Source organism: Canis lupus, chromosome 35 (assembly GCF_011100685.1).
Source record: "Canis lupus familiaris isolate Mischka breed German Shepherd chromosome 35, alternate assembly UU_Cfam_GSD_1.0, whole genome shotgun sequence".
Classification (NCBI taxonomy): domain Eukaryota; kingdom Metazoa; phylum Chordata; class Mammalia; order Carnivora; family Canidae; genus Canis; species Canis lupus.
In genome coordinates, this window is record NC_049256.1 from 8389092 (window position 1) to 8412489 (window position 23398).

At 42.9% G+C, this 23398-nt stretch overlaps 1 long non-coding RNA gene across 1 annotated transcript; it reads right to left on the reverse strand.

Annotated features, from left to right (window-relative positions):
* Positions 1–1645: 1645 nt before the first annotated feature.
* LOC119877875 lies at positions 1646–22055 on the reverse strand. Its single transcript, XR_005384287.1, has 3 exons — positions 21523–22055; positions 4363–4633; positions 1646–3711 (listed from the first exon to the last, which is right to left on the reverse strand). It is a non-coding gene; the product is annotated as an uncharacterized LOC119877875 (long non-coding RNA).
* Positions 22056–23398: the final 1343 nt, after the last annotated feature.

A 23398-nucleotide genomic window follows, 5' to 3' on the forward strand; every position in this document is an offset into this window, starting at 1 on the left:
TATACTTGGGTTTATTTCAGTGACACGATGAAAATTAATACGGGCAGGTTATGTGGAACTGATAAATCCATTTATGAAGTCCCTAAATCCACCAAGCAGTGGCATTGTAAATGGGAATCGTGTTTAGGCTGGATGGGGGAAGAAGACTTTTCAACTGTTCCTCTAAAGAAGACTCTAAGGAGTAAGCATGCTTTTGAGGAAGTGAGGTCAGGAGAAGCAAAGTGGACTTTCCACAGTAAATGTAGTCTATAGGTCTGTGCCACAAAGGAGTTGACTTTGGGGAGGTGAAAAATATCTTTGTGGGAAAAATTGGAGTACCCTCAGCCCTGAAGAGCAGGTTTGGGAGTCAGATACAGAAGTTAGTTTCGGACATGTTGGGTTTGCAGCCTGCCTGCATGGGAAGTTATATTTTATGCATACCCACAACACACACATACACACACATCCTTGTCTTAGATTAGGTATGCAGAGTGTCTGGTGGAGTCCCCCTGAATGAAGGCATATATATAGAAGCAAATGGTTTAAAATGAGGTTAAAAAATAAAAATAAAAATAAAATAAAATAAAATGAGGTTGAGTTTTTGAAATCTGAAACTCAGATATTTGTAAAATAAAAGCACCCCTAATAGTAGAAGCAAACATGGTGTTTTCTTGTTATCATTGGTCAAGCAGTGGGCCTCAAAGTCTGACTTGGAGAACCCTGGGAATGCCTGATTATCTTTTCAGTGGGTCCAGGAGGTCAAACTGTTTTTATGACAATAATAAGATTTGCTTTTTTTGTTTTTTGTTTTTTTTGACTCTTTTTCTTTCTGGACTTACCCAAAGGATACATGATGTGTCAGTCATAACACACAGACTACAGAGAATCCAGTCATCTGTTAAACAAGGCATTAAGAGACATTTGCAAGAATGTAAAGCAGTGTACTCTTCTCATTAAATTTTGTTTTGAAAATAGTTATTTTTTTTCATAAAAATATGCTATTTATGTTAATGTGGAGTAGGTTTATCATTATTTTTAGATAATACATTTAATTTATTCTTGGTTTTAATTTCTAGTATGGAAAAACCCTGAGTGATATAATCTACATAAACAAAAGCTCCTTGGGATCATCAGTAATTATAAGTGTTTAAAGGAGTCTTGAAACCAAAAAGGTTGAGAACCCCTGCGTTAGAATTTGTTTACCATAGACTTTGCTCGCCCCATGCACTAATAATGGCACACAAAGTAATGTGGTCCCTGGGATCTAAGAAATGCTCCTGTACATCACTGCAAAACTACAATACACAGAGTTGTCCCAAATAGTTTAGGCCTCTCCACTTTGTCCATCAGTGTGTTCATACAACATATATTTAGTTTGCACTAGGATTATGGCAAATAATAAAATAAGGTCTCTGCCTTCATGGAAATTATTTCTAACAAAAATGTGTCAAAAAATCAGATTTTTTTTTAAAGATTTTATTTATTCATGAGAGACACACAGAGGCAGAGAGAGAAGCAGGCTCCCTGCAGGGAGCCCAATGCGGGACTCTATCCCCGGACCCCAAGATCACAACCTGAGTCAAAGGGAGATACTCAACCACTGAGCCACCAAGGTGCCCAAGAAATCAGAATTATTAAGCAATTTTTGGCATATAAGAGACCAACATATACAGTTGGTACATAGCTCTGACTCTGGAATGGGTAGAAAGTGAACCTGTGAATACCACCCTTCACGGTGGGGAGGGCAAGGCTCTGCACGCAGGCCTTGTGGGCATTACATTTTATAGCAATCCTAGATGGTATGTAATGTGATATGTCTTTATAGGTGAAGAAATTGAAACTCAGAGAAAGGTTAGGTAATTTGCGATGTTAACAATTAAGAGAGAGAACCAGGATTTATGTGTTTTTACAGCATCGTTGGGGTAGATAGTCTTTCTCTTTTAAGGAAACTATGGACTTTCCCTTGAGCAATCCCAGATCTGTGTTAAAGGGCTGGCCTTGCCATACTGTTGCCATGTAGCTTTCGAACCATGTTCTTGCACACGCGCAGAGAGCAGTGGCAAAGAAACTTTCACATCCAGGCTGGGAATCTTCCATCACAAAAGCAGCCAGGTGAATCTGGGGGTTTTTTTGTTTTTTGTTTTTTGTTTTTTTAAGATTTTATCTGTCTTCATGGAACTTCTTTCTAATAAAAATGTCAAAAAATCAGAATTTTTAAAAAATATTTTATTTATTCATGAGAGACACAGAGAGAGGAGCAGAGACACAGGCAGAGGGAGAAGCAGGCTCCCTGCTGGGAGCCCGATGTGGGACTGGATCCCAGGAGCCGAAGGCAGACGCTCAACCACTGAGCCACCCAGGTGCTCCGCAGCCAGGTGAATCTGACTGATGTTATCTACAACAGCGTTTCAACCAGTGTGGATCCTAAGTTAACCAGGAGAGCTGGCTGCCCATTAAGTAACCGTGACGAGGCCGGTGTTTTTATACCATCTCTCTGCTACCACCAGTTAAGATTTTTCAAATCACTTCTTTCTCTGCCAGGGCACGTTATTTGTAAGCACCTCCTAGAGGTGACCCTTCTGGGCCGGTAAATGACTTAATTTGGAGGCAGATAGGTGTGGTGGGCCCAATCCAGGAGCGCGGTTAGATCCAAAGCCAGTAATTTCCAGCCACTTGGGGTTTCCATGGCAGCTGCACAGGTAGGTGTTTCTGAGGCTTCCTCCGGAGCCTCCTCTAAGCTGATGCTCTACCTCCCCTACCCCTTGCACCCTCTCGTAGAACTTTCTCCACCAAGCCCCCGAGAGACATGGCATCCTGTGGTCAGAGCCCAGTGTAGTGACTGCTTTGTGTATCGGCCCCTCCAAAAACCAGTCTAAACCCTGTGCACCGTTCTGGAATCTTCCAGGAGCCTCAGACACTGGAAGTAAGTCCCTTCCAAGTGGTGAGCACACCCGCATACACACGCCCACAAATAATCTTCCCTTCAGGATGGAGTTAGGGCCTCTGCTCACCAGATTTTTGGGTTACATACGAACCCCACTCATGTCGTTTCCATAATTTGAAACACCCACTGCAAGTGGAGCTGATGAAGCATGAAGAGGGAGCCGGTGATGGCAGACTGTGCAGACGGGAGCAACCGTTTGTCATGCGTGTGAGCTCCAAACGTTTGGTCTTACCGGTTTCCTTTGGATGGTTCCCTCTGTGGAAAAATTGCTTACTGTGGTGAGCTCGCCAGCAGAGCCGTGTCACTGCAGGGATGCCACATCTTCTCTCGTCCCTCCTCCCTGTGGCTGCTCTTCAGGCCACTGCAGCTGCCTGCGGGAGCTCTCACCAGCTTCCCGACCCCCCCCCACCCCCTAGTCCCGGTAGCTCGGTGAGATCGGGGACATTGGCAGGGCAGGCAGGAAAACAGTACGTCTGTGCTCAGAACAGCGTCTCCCCCCTCCTTTCCTCCCAGAGTCCTCCTCCTCACTTGTAACTCTTTCCACCACGGTTTAAATCCGGGCCCTTGCCCCAGCTTCGTCCAGTCCAGCGTCTTGCCTCGTATCTGGGGACGGCAGGAGCGGCAAATCCAGCAGGAGCTTTACAGTCAGCGAGGAGTGTTGGCTACCCTCGGACCGTCTTAGAGCATGGCCTGGCCCTTCGCCAGTCCTCTTCCTTCCCGTCCTCCAGGTGAGGCGCCCCGACAGGGAGGGCCGTGTCCAGCAGCCGGGAGCCCTCGCCGTCAGTTGTCTGAACAAAGCAAGTTAGATTTGTTGGTCTGTTTTTATCACCGCCCCTTTGAGGAAAGTCACAATCCTTAGTTCAAGTAGGGGCCGAGCTGGTCAGAGGGGGCCCTCAGGGGTGTGATTTCTGGAAGGTTGGTGGTAAAGCCCGAAGGGCGGAGTGACACAGGGTCGCTCTGACCTTGGGCGATCTGTCCTCTCTACACCTCCCTTCTACACACGGGGAGTATACATCTGCCGCCAAGGGTCAGATGAGAGGATGTAGGCAAACCACTTGGCTCAAGAGTTGAGTCAGGGCTCTTGGTACATACATGTGAACTTTTATTTGTATCCAATTTCGTGGTCCAGACCTATTTACGGCACAGGGTTCTGCTGCTCGGAAACCCCCTCCAATTGGTGTTAATAAAGCCAAAGAAGACCACGTCCGTGGGGGTAGCCTTAGCTGCTTGGGAAGATGGGAGGGAGAGAGAACAGAGAGGGAAGCAAAAGCAATGCTCTGGGCAATGTGAGCTGCAGGGGAGCCCAGGGAAGGGCCCAGGGCAGATGCAAAGCCCCAAGGGCCGTGCAAGCTGAGGAAGCCGTGCATCCTGGTGAGTTTGTGCCCTGGCCTGCTGGCCATTTAGATGCTCTTCCCTCTCCCCCTGCTCGTTTTCCCTACCGAACAGCCTGCCACCAGACAACTGCAGAGCTTGGCAGGGTTCCGGGAATCTGTACCAACGCCACACCTCCTGATGACATAGCAGACACTGGTGGTGCTTGCACACAGCGGCAACGTGGCCTTGTCAAGCTGCTCTCTGACGGAGGCTTTCGGATTTCGAGTAGTGAGAAGGCCCTGGCCTTTGGGCAATCAGGAATCCCGAACGCAAGTCCCAGCCTTCAGTAGCTTTAGACCTCCGCAGGGCACGTCCGCTCTCTGACTGTGCTTCCTCCTACGGGGATGAGCACAGTGAGTGTGTGCAGATGTGTTACAGGAGGCCCCGAGATCCCCCACGCGCGCACGTGTGCGCTCTGCAGGCCCTCTCCGGAGAGGCAGCGGTACCTGTCGGGACCAGCACCCAAGGCACGGTCTCTGATTCCCAGTACTTCTCAAATCTCGGTCCATTTTTGAAAAAAAAAAAAAAAAAATCACAGTTTTGGGGACCCTGTGATATGCCACTGTGAGCAAGGTGCTGGACCAGCTCAGGGGTTCCCAGCACACCCTACAGCCCAGCTGCACCACTACTTCCCCTCAGCCCCACCTTACTCAGCTCCCACCTTAAACCTGCCTCTCCTCCACCGCAGCCTGAGAGCTAGAGACTCATCAATGAATCTTTCGCTTTCAGTGTGCTCTTCCTGAATGAGTCGTAACTTCCATTTTTTTTTTCTAGCTTTGCTCTCTGATCTATCTCAAGGGTCACATCTAATAGAATGCTCATGCTTTTTTAAAAAATTTATTTATTTATTTATTTATCTATCTATCTATTTATCTATTTATTTATTTATTTAAAAAACCCATCTCTTTCTCTGTTAATCAAAATGACTTCGGTTTAAATTAAATGCCTGACACAGAACTCGGTTAGGAGACCAGAGCTGTTCATTAGAAAGTGAAAGTAGCTGATAATCCTTTTTTATATGTGAGAAACACTGACAAGTCACTTAAATCTTTTTCCCTCCTGGTAACTTAGCAGAAATAAGCAAAAGTATTTGAATTTTGCCACCTTTTTATTTTTTTTCCTTCCTTGGGCCCAGGATAAAGATGTCATAGAAGAGTTTACATTTCACACTCCTGCTAAACTCTTTAGGTAGGAGAAAATAATTGGCTTTTTCCTTGAGAGGAGGGTAGTAACAGACTGTGTCTGAGCTATTCTTTTGCAAATCCCCGTGGGTTCTGAATAATAAAGTCTGTCTAGCTTCTAGTCTGTAACTCTCTTTCCTTTGAACAAGGGCAGTAAGTTGCTCTTTTTCTGCCCAGCTCTCGAGCTGAAAAAATCCAGTAGGTGGCCAAAGAGTCTTTAGAAGACTAAAGACAGCTTCAGAGAGCCATTGGACCAGGTTTTAAAAAGAAAAGTGTGCTTGTATCTTTGTACAGCAAACAATGCGGGTGGAGTTGAATGGTGCTTCAGGACCCCAGCTTAGGGACAGGTGACTTATTTAGGCAAGTTACAAATTGACATGTTTGACTATAGCTAAATTGAGTTCTCAAAATAATCCCTGAAACTGGAGCTCAGACCGTTGAAGCAAGTACTCCAAGCAGACTTCTCAGCCACCCTCGTTTTAGCCTCAGATTTATGGCACGGGGTCATCATAAAGGGTCATCATGTTTGCCCCTCTGCAGAGGAGCCCCTCATGCGTTCTCCATGCAACGTGCAAGAGGTACGTGCACGATCCCTGGGCCCAGGGGTGCCGTGGCTGAGAACTTTGCCCTTTTACTTTTGTAAAATATTCTAAATTGAGGAGATGCCGATAAGGAAATTGCTCTGCATTGTTTTATGGTTCCAGCGCTCAGTTTCCTGTGGTGTGCCATGCTCTTCTTTGATTTGAGTCATGTGATGCCCAAGAAGCAAACATGACTCTGCTCTCAGTTGCCTAGAACTGGCGACGGCTCAATGTACATTCCGTTTACCCGGCCACAGGTGCGTTTTGTGTCACCAGGACCTTCCCAAGAACAATCTGCATCTTTGAAGAAAATATACAGTGAACATGACTGGTGCCGTTAGCATTCATGTGGCAATGGTCTCTCTCTCTCTCTCTCTCTCTCAATGTACACACACATATTTACAGTGGTAATATACAGATTACATGAAATTTACCATTTTAACCCATGTTTAAGTGTACAGGTCAGTGGCATTAAGTACTTTCACGCTGTTGTGCAACCATCACCACCCTCCATCTCTGGAACTTTTCATCTTCCCAGACTGAAACTCTGCCCCCATTAAACCCTTAACTCCCCATTTCCCGACCCCAGCCCCTGGGCAACCATCCTTCTACTTCCTGTCCCAATGAATGTGATTACTGTAGGGACCCCATACAAGGAGATCATCCAATGTTTGTCCTTTGGGGACTGGTTTGTTTCACTCAGCATAATGTCCTCAGGGTCCATCCGTGCTGGGGCCTGGGTCAGTGCTTTGTTCATTTTTTTAAGACTGAATAATATTCTATGGTTGGTTCACCCATTCAGCATCTATGAACACTGCAGCTCCCACTTTTGGGCTGTTGTGAAGAATGGGTGTACAGATATGTTTGAGACCCCACTTTCAATTCTTTGGGGTCTGTATGCAGAAGTGGAATTGCTGGCTCAGAGGGCAATTCTATTTTTAATTTTTTGAGGAACTGCCATGCTCTTTTCCGTGGAGGCTGCACCATTTGACATTCCCATCAGCAGTGTCCAAGGGCTCCATTTTCTCCATATCCTTGCCGACACTTGTTTTCTGGTTTTTTGATACTAATGGGTCGGGGATGGTACCTCATGGTGGTTTTGGGGCAGCGGTCATTTTAGTGTTGGTGTTTGGTGGCATGCACAGCCTAGCCCTCCTTGTGTTTCTGGAGGACGACGCATGAGGTGAAGGCTCCTGACCCCTTTTGTTGCCTGGATTCTACAAACCTAAGCACTTGCTGAGCTGACACTTGTAGGCATCTGCAGATACCAGATGTATGAACTGACTCGCTCTAAGCTCCATCTGGAGAAAGGAGGTTGAAGCAGCTTGGAGCAGGTGGGGATTCCTTCAAGATCCTTTTCCCAAGCACGTGGGCAGGAGAAAAGGCACCTAATTTGACCAGTCTGCTGAGGGATGTGCTTCATTAAGACACTAACTCTCCCCACTGACAGGTTTTTTAGCTTTACAAAACATACTCCTCCTGCTGCTGCTTCTAAGAAGACACTTACCACAAAGCATTAGTTTTCCAGGATAAAACAGAAGAATGCAAGACCTAAATGAAACCCATTCCCATCCCTCTGATGTTGTTTCTTTATCATTTTGGTAATTTTCTTTCTAGTCATTTTTTTACTTAAAAAAAAAACACATAATTGGAGGGTGGGCGGGGGGTTGGGGTGACTGGGTGATGGGCACTGAGGGGGCACTTGGCGGGATGGGCACTGGGTGTTATGCTATATGTTGGCAAATTGAACTCAAGTAAGTAAGTAAATAAATAAATAAATAAATAAATAAATAAATAAATAAATAAATAAGGGAACCATTTACCTTCTCAATGCATCAGTCTGATTTAATCAAATGTCAATGCAAAATAAGGAACACTGTATCTGGGGGCTTCGGGTTTACATCCAAATTCCATTCATATCTACCTGTTATAACATTGATTTATACAGTGAAGGAAACAAGTATAAACCTCTTCTGAAATAAGTTATAAAGGTTTTAATACGTTTTTAATTTAAATTCAATTAGCCAACATCTAGCACATACTTAGTTTCAGATGGAGCATTTGATAATTTATCAGTTGCGTATAACACCTGGTGTTCATCCCATCATGTGCCCTCCTTAATGCTCATCGCCCCCCCAAAAAAACCCACATAATTGCAATAATATGTACATAAAGTACGTAAATAAAGCTTTCTAAAAGGGTTGTGTCCATTTATAATGCCTTTAGCGATACATATGAGAGTATCCACTCATTTCATTATATCCTGCAACTTTGAGCTTATTTTTTTCTAATTTAACAGAGGAAAATTAACTACTTTGTGAAATTTCTATTTCTTTTGTGATTTTTGCTACAAATGATTTTTTTCCAGTTTGTTTTTTGCTTTTTTAGTTTGGATATAGAGATAGTTCATACTTCTATGTGAACAAGTTATTTATGGTCTTTCTTTTTTTTTTATGTCCCTTTAATTCAAATTTTATGTAGATCTATTCCTTATTTACACTCAAGTTTTAAAACTTTCTCATCTAGTGGTATGATTCACTTTTTTTCTGAGGAATATGATACATTTGGTTTTTAAAGATTTATTTATTTATTTGAGCATGAACAGGAGAGGGAGAGGGAGAGAGAGACAGACTCTGAAGCAGACTCCACACTGAGCATGGAGCCTGATGCAGGGTTCCATCTCATGACCCTGAGATCACGACCTGACCCAAAACCAAGAGTTGGTGACTTAACCAACTGCGCCTCCCAAGGGCCCTGACAAATTTTGTTTTTATCTTATATTTCTGTTTTAAAATTATGTCTCTATTTAACTAGATTTTATTAATCCATAAGGAGTTTATCTGGGTGTGTGGTGTGAGTTAAGAATTTACCTCGATATTTTCTTTTGAATTGGTAACAATAATTCTGAATAATTCTTTCCTTCTCTCATAATTAGTAATGTTTCCTTTATCAAAAACTGACTTCCAGTAAATGTATAGACATAATTTTTTAATAACCAGTACCCCCTTCCCCTATAGTTCTTTGGTAAAATTTTCCTTACTCTTCTCACTTGTTTCTCTTAGATACACATGGAAATTCTTTTGTTAAATTTCTCCCTATGAAATATATCATCCAGATGGAGTTTGATTGGAATTGCATTTAATGTATAAATTAATTTAGAATGTACATTTTGAAAATTAAATTTAGTCTTCCTAAATCTTATTTCAGCTCTCTTTGCTTCTTATTATATGTATATATACATATGTCCAAATTATGTCTAGGTGGATTTTCTTTTCTTACATTGGTTACACACAAACCTTGCTGAATTTTTTGCTTTGTGAATGGGGTTGTTTAAATTTTACTATTGTGATGGTTATTTCTTTCAATGTGTGTATCTGTGAGAATGCTTATACATCATAACTATACACTTTCTGCAGCAAAGTAACAACATATTGAAAAGAATACCGAGGGTGCCTGGCTGGCTCAGCTGATGGAGTGAGCAACTCTTGATCTTGGGATTGTGAGTTCAAGTCCCATGTTGGCTATAAGATTACCTAAAAATAAAATCTTAAAAAACACAGTTTTTGAAGTCTTTGGAATCCATCAGACTTGGGTGTGAATCCCAATTCTACTTTTTTTTTTTTTTTAAGATTTATTTATTTACTTGAGAGAAAGAGAAGTGTGGGGGAAAGGGCAAAGGGAGAGAATATTCAGGCAGACTCCCACTGAGTGTAGAGCCCAACATGGGGCTCCATATCACTACTCTGAGATCATAACTTGAGTGGAATCCAAGAGTCAGATGCTAAATGGACAGAGCCATCCAGTTCTACTCCTTACCATATCATGACTCTCAGAAGATAGTGCTACACTGTTGGACAAATAGGAATTCAATAAATGATAGTTGTTATGACTTCTCTTGAATATAGTTTTCCATTAATTTCTTTGGGTTTTCTAGTTTCGCAATGATACCATCTATAAGTAACAATAATAATGTTAATTTTTTCTTTCCAATCTTTAACTGTTTCGTGTCTTATTGCATTGGCCAGAAAACTTGCAGAACAATACTATGTAATTTTGTTCTGTCTGGGTTTTTTTTTTTATTATTCTTATTTTTAAAAGGATGTCTTTAGTTTTTCACTATGAAGTATAATGTTGGCTGAGAAATGGATACTCTTTATATGTTGGAGAAGTATATTTCAATTCTTACTTTTTAAGTGGTTTTAAATTAGAAATCAGTTAGCTTGGAAGACTCATACAATTTGAGCTACTTTATTTTCAAGTTACATTAGTGTTACTAAGAGAAAAGAAAAATTAAATATCAATTCTATCTTTAATATACAGGTTATTATTTCCTCTAAAACTAGTTGTCTCTGCATGAGATCTTTATGAGTCTTCCTATGGATTTCAATACTGAAAATCAATTAAGCTCCTTGGGAGTAAGGTGTGTATGTGGGGGCAGAGGGTGCATCTTCATTTTAGTGGCCTACCCACCAGTTTCTTTATATATTAGAAGTCTGTATCTTGCTTTTATATCTGATTTGGGTTTCATAGGAGCCTTGTAATCTTTTATTCTGATTTTGAATTACCATGTTTACCAATACTTGTAACATTTTAAGTAGAAATCCTATTTTAAATTCTAGAATCTTAAACTACTTATTCTTCTGGTTCAAGTTTATTGGTATTTTAATAGCATTTGTTTTCCTGATGTAAAATTAATACATATTCATTGTAGAAAATTTGAAAAATGTGGACAAGCAGAAAACAAAATTTAAAAATAGCACATACAGGGGCACCTGATTGGCTCAGTAGGTTAAGTGTCTGACTCTTGATTTTGGTTCAGGCTATGATCTCAGGGTTATGAAATTGAGTCCTACATCAGGCTTTGCACTGGGCATACAGTCTGCTTAAAATTCTCTTTCTCCGTCTCCCACTGCATCTCTCTCTCTCCCTCTAAAAAATAAAAAATAAATTTTTAAAAGCACATACAGTTTTGTAAGACTTGTTTTTCACATACTATATTTTGTACATTTCCCAAGTAGCTTTAAGTAGTTTTACACTTCATGATTGCTGATGGTTAACATCATGTGAATGTTTTACCATTCATGCCCCAGAGTCCTGTTGGGAGACTTTTAGCTTGTGTCTAATTTTTTGTGGGGGTGAATAATCTAATGACAACCAACCTTGCATCTTTGTGTTTATCTCTTTAGCAAAATTTCTAGAAGTCTTTTCTTTTTTTTTTTTTAGAAGTGAAATGGCTATCCGAAAGAACTAATTTTTGAGAACAAAATAGTTATATTCTCTAATTTCTGTTTTAGGTGATGAATATCATTCCCACAACATCCATCTTGTTTCCTCAGCTTTGCCAAAACTAGATGTTGACATTTCAAAATATTTTTTTACCTATCGGATAGAGAAAAAAAGTCTTTTTTTTAAAAGATTTTATTTATTCATGAGAGACACAGAGAGAGAGAGAGAGAGAGAGAGGCAGAGACACAGGCAGAGGAAGAAGCAGGCTCCATGCCTGTAGCCCGATGTGGGACTCGACCCCAGGTCTCCAGGATCACGCCCTGGGCTGAAGTCAGCGTTAAACCACTGAGCCACCCGGGCTGCCTGTGAAAAAATCTTATTGCATGTTTTACTTTGCATTTCTTGTAGTACTACTAACGTTGAACATGAAAAATGTGTTCATTAAGTATTTATATGTTTTCTTTTGTGGATGGCTTCTCCATATTCTTTGCTCATTTTGCAGTGGCAGTGTTCTTTTGATATTGACTTATGAGACCCTGTAGTTTATAAAAATTAAGAGGAAAAGCTTGGAACTTAGAATTCTACATCCACATCTCTGTTCTGCTACTTTAAGACCTTGGGTATGATACTTCTTAGCCACTCAGTGTCTCCATTTTTTATTTTAAAAGTGGAACTAATTGTATCTCCCTTATAAGATTATGGCAAGATACTGTGTGCAGAGAGCTTAGCATGTCTTACACCTAATAAAGGCTCAGTAAAGTGTTGCTTTTATTATATTGAGGTTCTTAACTAACTCTGCCTGTAAATATGTTTTTTTCCTAGCCTATAATTTCCCTTTCAGTTTGGTCTACAGTGTTTTTTTTTTTAAATGTATTTTAACTTCAATTATTATGTGATTGAAAATCCACATCTTTTCCTTTATGGTTTATTCCTCCTCCCTCAAATTAATATCTACCTATTTTTCTTCTGGTTCTTTTAAGATTTGATATTTTACATTTAATTCTTTAATTCACTTGGAATAATTTTCGCTTTTGGTATAAAGTTAGTGTGAAGTTGGTATTTTCTGTGAATTTTTTTTCCCTTTCAGTTGTTCAACTATGATGACTAATCTATCTTTCTCCAGTGATTTGAAGTGCCATCTTTATCATAGACCAAATACTTCTAGGTTTTCCATTTGATTCCACTGATAATATATCACTGCATTAACACTATAGCATAGTGTATAGTGTATGTCCATCCTGTGCATTCTAGCTTTATTGCATGTTTAGTATCTGGACGCACTTATCCCCTCTCCCTCCAATTTTTTTTTTAATTCCAAGTTTATTTCTGTGTGTAACTACAGACTTACAGCCTACTCAAGATGTAAATTTTCCTCTCATTCTCTGCAGTGCAATAGAAAGAACTTGAGCTATAGACAGAGAACTTGAGCTGTAGACAGAGGACTTGGATTCCAGACCTGTGTCTACCAACTTCTAGCTGTTTGGGTTGGACCCATTTTGTACTCCCCAAGTGCCTCTGGTTCTCTGTTGAAGTAATTGTATGAAAATCAGCACTTATCCCAAATTCATTTGAAATAACAGTAGCAGCTTGACCAGCCACAGTGTCACATCACTCAAGTCTATCCCTTTTTCTAATGACTGCAGAAGATCTCCAACTCAGTATTTCAGTTATAAGTGTTTTATCTTGTCCACGGTCACTGTGATGTAATTTAAGTAACATTAAAAATTATTATGAGCAACTTTACTTTTCAAGTATCTTGTATGTATACACATGCACACATAGATAAATTCAGCTATATATGTGTACTCATAAATGGATGGTTATCATGTAACAGTTAAGAAATAATGACCTTGATGTGACACTATTCTGTTTTTTTATTTTATTTTATTTTACTTTTTTAAAGATTACATGAGGGTCATGTGGGTGGTGCAGTCAGTTGAGCGTCTGACTCTTGGTTTCAGTTCAGGTCATGATCTCAGGGTCCTGGGATCCAGCCCTGCGTCATGCTCCATGCTCAGTGCCGAGTCTGTTTGAGATTATGTCTACCTCTCTCTCTGCCACTCCTGCTCGTGCACTCTCAATCTCTCTCTAACATAAGTAAGTAAATCTTTAAAAAAGAGTTAAAAGATTACATAGAGAATTTGATATAACCTTAATACTTTTATTGGATACTTTTATTGGATTAAGATATATGTGTTTGATTGCAAAGTGTAAATATGAAGCATCAAAGTTTTATATATATATAAAATAAGAGGTATAGTTTACCGTACACCTGCCATGGACCAGATGCCTTTTTTGAATGCTTTATGCATGTTATCTTTTTTACTCCTCATGACAGTGCCCCGGGTAGTTATTACATTTGCTTTATAGTTGAAGGAACTGAAGTTTGCCAGAGTTAGACATGCCGACACCCGGTAAATAAAAGAGGCAGGTAGGATAGGACCCAGGGCTGGATCGTGTCCTGGTGCATGCTCTTTCCTCTGTAATCTGCCACTTCCACGGGTATTTGCAGTCCCCATTTTGCTTTACGTAAAATCTAATTTCTGAGAAACCTGAGAAGAAAGAAGCACTTTTCTTTTAGCCGAAGACGGAAACTTGGATTTCAATTTAGGAACAAACCATGATCTGATACACTGCGTTATGGCTGTAATCCATAGGAAATATAAGGAACTGGTGGAATTATACAAAAAGCTAAAAGGTGAGGAAGAGGAATGGATCTGATATGGAAAGAGCTGTGTGTTTTAAGATGTGAGCTACTTATGTTGTCTAGGACGTTCTGCAGATAATTGCTTCAAATCCTTGAGTTTGGTATCGATTTCAATGACATTAAAGATAGTCATTTCAGGTAATGGATAGTCATTTCATTTAATGATACTATTTTTTTTCCCCTTTAAATCATTCCAGGTTTATCACAGAGAAACGGAAACAGAAATAAGCAGAACAGCAAAAGGTAAAATATTTGCTCTATCTAGATGTAAGCACCATTTTAACTTTTTGATGTCCACCTCTTCTTTTTTAATTTAGATGTGAGTAAAAATTTTCATTGCTATTTACAAAAATAGGACTCTCTATTTGTAGCCAGGGTTTTTTTTTTCACCTAAAGAAATACATCACAAACTTTTAAAATGAGATTAGGGGTGATGCCTGGGAGGCTCAGTGGTTGAGCGTCTGCCTTTGGCTCAGGTCGTGATCCTACGGTCCTGGGATCAAGTCCTGCATCAATCCCAGGGAGCCTGCTTCTCCCTTTCTCTGCCTCCTTCTCTGTGTGTCTCATGGATAAATAAATAAAATCTTAAAACCTTTTATTTATTTATTTATTTATTTATTTATTTATTTATTTATCCATGAGAGATAAAATCTTAAAATCTTTTATTTATTTATCCATGAGAGACAGAGAGAGAGAGGCAGAGACACAGGCAGAGGGAGAAGCAGGCTCCACGCAGGGAGCCTGTTGTGTGACTCCATCCCAGGACTCCAGGATCATGCCCTGAGCCAAATGCAGACATGCAACTGCTGAGCCACCCAGGCGTCCCTAAATAAATAAAATAAAATGAGATTAGGCATTCTTCTACTGGATCATTTAAAAAGGTGTAAAGTATTTGTTTCATGAATGTAGCATGGTTTTAGTAGTTAATTTCAGATTCTTAAACAGATTGCTTTCCAATTGGCTTTACTTTTAGGATTATCACAAATTTGTCTTACTGTAATATCATCTAATACTGTTTGCTCCTTTAAGTAACATTTAAGGTCTTTTCATTCCATTGAGTCTATACTTAGGCACTTGGATCCCAACCTCCTTGCTGATAGTTCTGATGAAATTGTTCCAACTCACAGATGCTCCCAGCACTTGGGCAGATAAGGTTTGGGCTTTGGAGGCTATACTAGCCTACTAGGGCTGCCATGACAAAGTACTACAGACTGGGTGGCTTGTTGTCTAACAGGCACTTACTTCTCACCGTTCTGGAGGCTCAAAGTTCAAGATCAGGGTGTGGGCAGGGTTTTCTTCTGAGCCCTCCCTCCTTGGCTTGCAGATGGCCATCTCCTTCCTGTCTTCACATGGTCTTCTGTGTGAGTGTGTTTGTCTGTGTCTCAGTCCTCTGTTCTTATAGGGACAGCAGCCATATTTAGGGCCCACCTAAATGATCTCATCATCTTAACCTCAATTACCTGTGTAAGGTAACATGTAATCATGTTACCTTAATAATTCCTCAGTCACCTTCTGAGGCCCCGGGGGCTGACTTCAACATATGAATTGGGGTGGGGGTGGGGGGGACACAATTCAACCTAGAGCAGAGGCAAACACTGGCTTTATTGTTAAAGTTCCTCTGGTGGAAGCAACTTGTAGTATACCTGTTAAAACGTTCATGGCATTTTGCTATTTAAAACATAGCACATCTTTAGCCTGCATGACTCACTAGGACAGAGAGATGTTGCGTGCTTTGTTTACTGTTGTCTATGGAGCCTGGAACACTGTCGTTGGCTACCCATTGTTGAATGAATGAGTAAATGAATGTCAAGTTTCTTTAGTCACATGGAGAAGTCACATCAAATCAGCCTACACACTTTAGAATACCTGATTTTTCTGAGCACGTACTCCATTATTTACGTAAGGTTTGCATGTCAAAGTGCCTGACATCCCTAAGTCCACTGCCTTATATAAATCGGAGGCTGTGGGTGAAATCATCCCAGTTCCCCATTTACTGTGCAGTGGCACATAAGCCCTGGATAGGACTTTATTTCTTTCTGAGGGAAAGAGTTGTCTGTCCATGAGGATGCACATGTTGTTGTTTTCAGGTTACTAATGGGCAGGGTTTTTCATGGCTATCTAGTCATGTGACTTAGCCCTTTATACAGTTGAAAACTCCGGGCTTCTCCTTTGACCAGGGGACGTGGGGACCTATCCTATAAGCAAGGCGACCAGTGGCCAGGCAAGGTAGACGGGTCCGACAGGAATGCTAACGCACTGTCAGTGACGACCTCTACTTACAAGTGCCATCTGGGGGTCTGCTTAACAGAAACTATAGAAATTTTGCTTTGTTTTGCGTGTTCTCAACTGCATGCACAGGCACACATACATCTTACTTATTGAAGAAATATTTTTTTTCGCTTATTTATACTCTGGGTCATGATTGGAGAGCTCTCTCCCACAGAGAAACAAATATTGAATAAGTCCATGTCTTAAAGGCCAAGGAAGACTCTCCATCCAGTGAGAGTAAAGCAGTTTTTCTAACACTTGCCATCTTGTCTGAAGGCAGAAGGAAGGACAGCCGGCCTTTTTGTGTCCCCTGAAGTTCCATCGTTCTAAAATTCCAGTAAAGCAGGGCACTTTCGTCACAGAGGGCAAGTTGGCTTCAAAGAGTTATCCTCCCCTATGTGCTGATATTTTAAAATGACTTTATAGCTTTGAAGTAGGCCGACAACCCAACTGAGAATCAGGACATAAGCAACTCTTGACTTCTGGGCACCAACCAAAAAGAGGTGCGGGTCCTCAGGCTTATTTTCGGCACATTTCTTAACAGTGTTGGCTATCCAGTTTCCTAACCGCTGTGGGTTAGAAAGAATCAATTAGAAAGGGAAGGGGAGATTGCTATTGGTGGGCAGGCACGCTGAATTCAGAAAGAAGTGATGAGGGATAGCCAGATAATGAGGGAGGAAAGAATAACAAAAAGCAGACAAAAACTCTAATTGGAATTTACTGTGGGCATGCTAGGAAATAGCCGTTCCATACCTCAAGGATGAATAGTTTCCTTGAGGATGTGATCACTTTCTGGCCTCGTACAAATCTTATTTGTTTTTTAATTTAATTTAATTTCTTTTTTTTACAAATCTTGTTTATAAAAAGTTATCTTTGTATGAAAATACAATATAGTATTTGAAGTTTACGCTACTCTCCTTTTGTTCATAGCTTGACTTTCTGGTTTTTTTCAAGAAAAAAGGAGAAAAAGCAAGCAGTACATAATACATTTTTGAAAAAAACTTCTACTTCAAATGGCTCACGCTTAAAAGGGAAGACTGTCAGCCACCAGAAATAATGCATTCCTCGAGTTATCTAAGCAGCTAAAGTAATAACGTATTTAGGATAACAGCAGTTTAGAAAGGTGTTCTCCGGAGCCCATCCCTGTGATTCTGCACCACTTATCTGAGAGAGAGAGTTTAATTGGCTGCATTACTAAAGGGGATTTGGAAATTCTAAAGGACAGCTCTCCACCCACCTCTCGGCCTTTTGCTGTATTCACCACTCCTGGGCAAAGCCCTTCCTGGCTTCTCTGCCACCCCTGAGCAAAGCCGTTACCCTGCGCCCCCAGCCCTCTCCAGTTCATTGCCATCCCTCCACATCTGCACAGTTTGCAAAGCAGATTCACTGAGTACCTGCAATTGGGCAGTCCCTGTGCCAGCCTTGGGGTGGAGAAATCATTTGCAGGACTAGGCCACGCTTTCAAGAGGTGTGCAATCCACTGAGGACGCGGATGCCCTCCCTCTAAGATGGATTTCTCCACAGTACTTCCCCTCCCTCCGCACCTCGATGGACACTTGGTTTGTCTTTAGAGGCATCTCTTCCTTGGAAAGCCTCTCCTTGCAGAGACTAGTTCTCCCACTCATGGGGGAAGCTGTGATGTCAATGACTGTGCCTTTTTTTTTTTTTTTAAGATTTTTATTGATTTATTCATGAGACATACACAGATTGAGAGGCAGAGGGAGAAGCAGGCTCCGTGCAGGGAGCCCCTTGTGGGACTTGATCCCGGGACTCCAGGATCACTCCCTGAGCCAAAGGCAGATGCTCAACCACTGAGCCACCCAGGCGTCCCAATGACTGTGCTTTCTTCCGTCCTTCCACAGTAGGCCTACGGTGTTTTCACCTCCCTCCTTTCTTGTATCACTGAGCTCAGGCTGCTGTAATATGGAACCACGGGCTGGGGGCTTGAACATCAGAAATGCATTCTCACAGGTCCAGAGGCCAGACGTTGGAGCTCAAGGTGCCATCAAGGCTGGCTTCTCCCAAGGCCTCTCTCCTTGGCACACACGTGACACCTCCTCCCTGTGTGTCCCCACACGGTCTTCGCTCTGTGGTGGATCTGTGTCCTCATCTCTTTTTACAAGGACACCGGCCCATCCCTGTGACCTCATTTAACCTTAATTACTTTAGTAAAGTCCATATCTCCAAAGAGAGTCACATTCTAAGGTCTTAGGGGCTGGGATTTCAACAGACGAATTTGGGGGGACACGGTAGAGCCCTCCAGGCCTCCCCTGATGCCAGTGCCATCGGTCTATGCCTTCTCCTCTGTGCTGGTTACCTCCTGACCTCTCAGGCACACCGCCCTCAAGAGAGGCCTGACGGACCTACTCCACCTGTGTTCCCCTCAAGCCCGTCCCCTCCTTCATTTTCAGTGACAGGACCATCCACTCGAGGACTCAAGGACCATGCACCCTTCTTCTAGCTTTTTTCATGTCCTCAGAGCATGGGTGGAACTCCCGCTCAATCTCACAGGAGTTATTTTGTTCACTTACTCCCCTGAGCCTCTCTCTGGTGCCCGGGTCCCAGCCCTACTCCGATCCTTGTACCTTCCACACCCTTCCTGCCACCCGGCCTGCTTTTTCCTCCTCTTCTCTGGGGCCCTGGCCACTCCTGGTTCTCAAGCTCAGCCCTTTCAGTGTCATCCCCCTTGTGATGGATTTTACTCATTTCAATTTCCAACTGTCCATAATCCCTACCATATGTTTTCTCTCTTCTGTGGCTCCATGGCATGGAAGCTAAAAACAGCAGAATTTCTCTCCCACCAGCTCTGACATTTCTTCTCTCCTTAAGCCTCAGCGCCATGATCTCCCCTCCCTCTCTGGCTGCTGCTTTTCCATATTCAAAACCATTAGATGTGAAGTCCTGTGACTTGCCTGTTTCCCACCAGCATTTCTCAGTATGTTCCTATTCTTTTTTCTCCTGTCATAGGATAAGAAGCATCCCTCTTTTCCTCCAAGGCTGATCTCTCTCTCTCTCTCTCTCTCTCTCTCTCTCTCTCTCACACACACACACACACACACACACACACACGCACACCCCAGTAGGCACTTCTCTATTTCATTTATCCATATTCTCTCTCTCTTGGGATCCACATTCCTTTCCCCTTGACATCAGTGGTCTGGGTGGTTACCCATTCTGAAGCCTCTTTCCTGGATGCTGATATTCCTAGAGGCACCCCAAGGCACCCCAAAGCACCATCAGGCAGGGTTTCTCAACCCTGGCACAACTGCCATTTGGGAGCACATTTTCACTGTTGTGGTGCTGCCCTGTGCCTGTGGGATGCTAGGTGGTATTCCTGGCCTCTACCCATAGATATTAAGCAGTACCCTTCCCCCGACTTGTGACAACTAAAAATGTCTCCAGACATTGCTGAACATCCCTCCCCTGCCCCCGGTGGTCAAAATCACTCCAGCTGAGAACCAGTGGTATAGACGGTAAGAGTGTAGACTCTGCTAGATCATCATCAAGAGTTTGTATTTAAGGGGGGGCATCTGGATGGTTCAGTGGTTAGCATCTGCCTTGGGCTCAGGGCATGATCTGGGGTCTTGGGATCAAGTCCTGCACTGGGCTCCCCACAGGGAGCCTGCTTCTCCCTCTGCCTGTGTCTCTGCTTCTCTCTGTGTGTCTCTCGTGGATAAATAAAATCTTAAAAAAAAAAAAAAAGAGTTTGTACTTTAGGTTCATGTGAAGGGGGGTTGGTGATAAACAAAATTAGCAAATCTTAAGCTGTACATTCACTTATCTTTCTTAATTAAATCCTTGTAAAAACCACCGCACAGACAGTGGTTCTTCTGCACGGCCCCCAACAACGGTATTTTATTGAGATGACTCCAATCCAAGTAGGCAGTTTTAATTTTTTTTTTTATCAGCAAACCACTTAATTCTGAATTGACTGATGACAATAAAAGAGCAGGTTCTTGGGGGGTGGGGTCAGGCCGTCTGTGTGTGTCTAACCAAGCCCTGCCAGCCCTGCCGTGGCCCAGCAGTGTGACGTTGGGAGTCTGCTTTGGTTTGGGCAGTTGCAGAACAGGATGATGACAGCACCTCCCCGATCGATCAGAGGGCAGAGGGGCTGAGCACGGTCATCCGCGCGAGGCCCTTAGCACGGTGCCTGGCGCCTGGGAGGTGGTGGGTAAAGACCAGCTGTTCTTACCACTGCTGCTGTTCTTTCCCTTCTGCTCATCACCTAACTTCTCAACAACCCAGGGCTTTCACTTCCTCTTCCAGCGGCTCTGGAACCGCACGCATGGTGCCCCTACCCTACAACTCTCCAGTCAACTCACCATTTCAGACCTCACTTCTTTTGGGGCCCTTTGCCTTGATTTCTTTGTATTTTTATTTTATTTTTTTTAAGATTTTATTTACTTATGCATGACAGCACAGAGAGAGAGAGAGAGGCAGAGATAGAGGGAGAAACAGGGTCTCGATGTGGGACTCCATCCCAGGACCCCAGGATCACAACCTGAGCCCAAGGCAGATGCTCAACCACTGAGCCACCCAGGTGCCCCAATTTCTCTGTATTTTAATGCTGTTGACCACCTTTTTCCTCAACAGCCCCCACTTCCTTGGCTGTCTTGCTCCTTTAGGGACAAAGAGAGAGTGCTTGCCACTCTCTCTCCACCCACCTCACTGTAGGCACTCCCCCAGGGTTCAGCTTCTAGCATTTCCCTGCCCATCCTCTCTGTCCCTAGGACATCTCCCCAGGCCCCTCCCCCTTACCACCTGCCTCTCCCCAACACTCACGTCCCTGGTGAATGTACCCACTCCCCCCCACCCCCAGGTACCAAACCTGAGCCCAGGGAAGCAGCCTTCTTTCATTCTCCCTTCTTCTCATGCCACAACTAGTTGGGCCCAAGCCGGATGGATTCCATCCCTGTAACGTCTCCCATCTGATCTAGTCCCTCCACCTGTCCCACTGTTTGTGCTCTAGCCCCTTCGCTGTCACGCATCACGCCGCCACGCCTGCCTGCCATGATATCCCTTCTTTTGGTGCCCCAGAGGGGTGGTTTTCCTTCCTCTCCTATGGAATTGGTCAGGCTCTATGGAATCTGTATCCTAATTATATTTCCAGGCAATCCCTTCTTCCCTACCTCTACAGCCAGGGCTGTCTTCCTAGGTCCTCATTATTTCTTCGACGGGCTCTTCTGTTAATCCCTAACTAGCCTTCCTGTCTCGAATTTTCCATACCCTTCTCCACAGTCCCACGAGGGTGGCTCTGCCTACCTTCCTCCTTAAGCGTTTCGGGGCCTCAGCCTTGGATAAAGTCCAGGTGAGCTGCGAGGTGCACGGAGCTCTCTCGGCCGCCGTCTGGCCCATGGCGATTTCTCCAGCTCCATCTCTTGCTGCCTCCTCCCCTCCTCCCTCTGCTCCAGCCACAGAGTGAGGTATTTGCAGTTCAGGAGAGTGACCTTGTTTTCTGCCTCTCTGCCCTTGTGCTTACTACTCACGGCTCCCTGGGCCTGGAGTTCCCTGCCCCCTCCTCTGTGCCTGGGGGCCACCTTCCACCTCTTGTGAGGTCCCACGAATGTCACCTCATCCACCCAGGCTTCTCCAATCCTTTTCCTTCCTGATTCTCTCCCGTGGCACAGCAGCACGATGTTTTATTTCCACCTCGAACTCAGTCTCACCCACTCTGTCATCTTCCACCCCAAATGGGCCTCTACCTGTGACTTTCGCATCTGTTCCTGATCCTCTGTTCTCCAGTCCCTCTGCCCCTACCCTAGTTCAGGCCCTCATACCTGAGGTTTTCCCTGGATGGTGTTCAGAATTCTTTGTGGGTAGAGCTTCAGCTTGTTTACCTTTTGGTCGTGTCACCTGCATATTCCTGTACATGTCATAATCTGGCCATACTAGATTCCATCCTGAACAGGACCCATGACTTGCTACAATCATGCCTTTGCATCTGCTGATTCTAATCCCAGTCTCCATCTACAAAATTTCTAGCTGTTCTCCCTGGCTCAGCTCCATTGGCTTTCTCCTCCATGAAGCTTTCCCTGATTGCTTTTTATAGAAGTGATCTCCTTTTTTTGGAACCCCTGAATCTTGCAGCCGATTTAATGGTCCGTAATATGTTGGTTTGCATTTCATGATCACTTCATGTGGATGCAGAGAATTGGACTATAAATTATTTTAAAGCATGGGTATAAATTATCCATTTTTGTATCACTTCTCTGCTAGAGAATCTAGCACGATTCCTTTTTTTTTTTTTACACAATTCCTTTTTTAAAAATCTCGTGATGTATATACATACCAGCTTAATTAAGATAGAACTTACCTACCATACAAATCATCCGTTTGAAGTGCATAATTCGGTGGCTTTTGTGTATTCAGAGTGCGCAGTCATCGCCACTATCAATCTTAGAACATTTCCATCACCCCAGAAAGAAACGCCGTGCACATTAGTAGTCAATCCCCATATCCCTCTAAATTATCAACTCTAACCAGTAATCTACTTTCTGTTTCTATAGATTGGCCTATTCTGGATATTCCATATAAACAGAAACATATAATATCTGTCCTTTTGGGTCTGGCTTCTTTAGTATGTTTTCAACATTGACCATTTTGTAGCGTGTGTCCCTGTGTCATTCCTTTTGACTAATAACTCCATCCATGTATGGATATACCGCATTTTGTTTATTGATTCCTCAATTGATGGTTATTCGGATTGTTTCCACTTGGAACAGTTGTGTACAAGTTCTTGTGTGGACTTATGTTTTTGTTTCTCATGTGTGTACCTACAAGTGGAATGGCTGGATCGTATGGCAAAGCTATGTTTAGCATTCTGAGGAAGAACTGCCAAGGTGTTTTTTAAAAGTGGCCTCACCATTTTACATTCCCACCAGCAGTGTATGAGGGTTTCAATTTCTCCTCATCCTTTGTCAACACTTGCATCTGTCCTTTTTATTTTAGCCATCCTAAGTGGGTGTGGAGAGGCATCTCTCTCTAGTTTTGATAGCAGGACTCTTTTAACCTATTAGATGTCCAATAAATACTTGTTGGATAAATGATACTTATATGAGTGTGAACAAACAGAACTTTGAACACCTCATTTGGCTCCCAAGATTATTAATTAGCTAAAAAAGATGAACACGGAGCCCAG